The sequence below is a fragment of the Coturnix japonica genome, chromosome 2 (genome assembly GCF_054131305.1).
Source record: "Coturnix japonica strain WE chromosome 2, WE-NBRP24, whole genome shotgun sequence".
NCBI lineage: Eukaryota > Metazoa > Chordata > Aves > Galliformes > Phasianidae > Coturnix > Coturnix japonica.
The window spans coordinates 26,993,045-26,995,544 of record NC_140664.1 but is presented as its reverse complement, the minus strand read 5'-3'; the positions used below and the strand labels follow the sequence as shown (position 1 = coordinate 26,995,544).

Genomic DNA, 2,500 nt, shown 5'->3' with positions numbered 1-2,500 from the left:
GCATTCCTTTTCCATTATTCCATCCTCTTGATCAGATCACGTTCTTTTTAATCATTTCACAAACAGTGTCTCACTGGACCGTAGAAGAGGGCTGGGACAATCTCAATTAAAAAACAGAGGTAAAACTGGCATTTGTGATTCTTTGTTCTAATGGGAACTCTGCATTCTAAATGCAGAGGAATTCTCCTATTGTTCAGAAAGCACCCCCTTTTCATTAGCAAATCTGGCTGTAGGTGGGTTTAGTAATTTAGCTGAGCAGAGTTTAGAGCACAGTTACTTCAGGAGGAAGGCAGAGGTTAGCAATGCAAGGTTTCCTGTACATTGGCCAGTAGTTTCCGAGAAAAGTATTTAGACGATCAAAGTTAGTGGCCTTGTGAATTACTGAGAGAACCTTAAATGCTAAGCAGAGCGGCAGGTATGTATTTCTGTGAACTCAGCTGATAGCACTGGCAGAGATTTGTACTTTCTTGATGTCTTAAGGCTGTACAAATATGTATCTAATATATATGCATATTTTGTTGTTCTGTTTTTGTGTACTGTATGGTTTACATTGTGATTGCTTTTGTAAACGGAATGGAAATATGTTAGAGAGACTTTGTGGAAAAGCATTGATTCTGAGACAGTCCTTGTGATTTGTTTTTGTTTTTTTTTTTGCTATGACTTTGTGAAACTTCATTATAACTCTCAATAGAAAGACTCTGAAGGAGGGGGATTTTTTATTTTTCAATATTGAAGATGCTATAATCTCTAATGGATGCATGTTCCATCATATATTACGTACAATCAGTAAGTCACCTCAGTAATCTTTAATTCCTCATCAAGGTATAATATTTTCATCCACCTAACGTGATAGCAAACGTAGCAACAAAGACTGTAAACAGCTTAAGTATGGAAATGTATGTTATGGTTTCTTTCTATGTTGCTCATCAGTTCAAAGAATTAGTATTTGTTTTAATTGGAATGAAATATAATCTTGTTTATACAATTGTGATCAGAGGGCTGATGTCATTGTTTAGAACTGATTAATACTGAAGTTATGTAAGGGAGCCTGATAACTCTAAATGTGCAGTTTATTTAAAAATGTTGATTAACTAACAGGAAACATGTTATGACACTTATTACTGTGCTGTTTTTGTTTTGTACTTTAGTTATGTGGTTGAATATTTAAAAATCTAGTCTACTTCTGCTAAATCCTTTAAGACTAGAAATTGCAACAGCGAGGCTGCTCAGTGCAAGGCTGTGGGAAGAAGGGGAAGGGTGAGATGCTGTGTTGCAGAACCCATTTTGTAGCTGCCTAAAATGACTTAATGCTTATAAATACCATCCTGGTTGCAATGTAGTGTGCATGCCCACGATTGTTCTGGCAACTATTTTTATGTGTATATTCTGGATACTGTGATGCCCCGGGATACTGGAGCATGTAGAAAGCTCGCTTCAAGCAGTGAAGGTTAAATGGAAAGCCACTAGAATAGTTTGGGGGCAGTTATGTCTGGCTCCATTTGCTGTATTAACTCCTTCTCTATCAGTTAGTTTTACCTGCTAAAGTGTTTTCATCCTGACTGATACTTTCATGATCTGGGGGTAGGATAGAGTTACTTCACATGCATCTCTGTGGAAGCACTACTGCTTGTTTTCCTCTGCAGCCATCCAAAAAACTTCTCATGTGCATGTTGGTGCCAGCTGAATGTATGTCTTCATGCTCGCATGTGTGTTTACGTGTGACTGAAATAGTCTCAGCTAGTGCAGTTGCTGAGTGACTACATGTAAAAATGCTTTATAGCAGTGTTGTTTATCCTTTTGTGTCAGAGTTGAGAGATACCAGTATAAAGTCATTTATACCCGTCTACTACAGATGGAAGGCGCTGGGGTTTGCTTTCTGGTGCAGCTACCCTTGTGCAACTTTTTATCTTTAGATAAGGCCTGAGGAGGAGAATCTGTTAGACATGTAGGCTTTCTGCAGGACTCACGCACTGCTTGAGCAGATTTGCCAAACGGGAAGGTAAACATGCTTCTCTCTGGACTAATTAGAGAATTATTACGTTTTCATGCTCTTTGTGATCAGATTATTTCAAAAGGTTTTTAAATTGCATGTGTGCCATGAGCATAATTAACTTGGATCTCATCAATGATTAAAATTACACACCAAGCTTTGTGACGTTTGATTCAGGAGCAATTAGGCTGTCATTTTAGCCATTTCAGATACCAAAACTAATTTTGATTCATTTTCATTCTATGCAAATCTTCTGATGTATCTTAAACTGATCACTTCCTTTCTCTGATTTAGCTGACAAGATTAGATTAGATTACACTTAAAAAAAAATTAAGCAGCTATCCTTCATAGTTAATATCTCTGTGACCTTCACTGAAACCTTTCCTAGGCAAGGATATTTTATTATTATCATTTTTAAATCCCCAAATCACACTGAATGAGTGTGTGCAGGGCTATAGCACTTGGCGTTTTGTGCACAAATATATACGGTATAGCAATGCAAAGTTTTTA

At 37.2% G+C, this 2,500-nt stretch overlaps 1 protein-coding gene across 12 annotated transcripts in view; it reads left to right on the top strand.

The window, feature by feature from the left end:
* Positions 1–2,500, top strand: part of ZFHX4 (zinc finger homeobox 4) — a 157,356-nt gene that overhangs the window by 25,631 nt on the left and 129,225 nt on the right. The window contains exon 1 of one of the 12 annotated variants that reach the window (XM_085537270.1): positions 69–119. The exons of 10 other annotated variants lie outside the window; for them this stretch is intronic. The gene's annotated coding sequence lies outside the window, so the exon portion shown is untranslated. Of the gene's footprint in view, positions 1–68; positions 120–265; positions 416–2,500 lie in introns of those variants that run through there. One more of the 12 variants, XM_085537268.1, reaches the window with a different exon arrangement.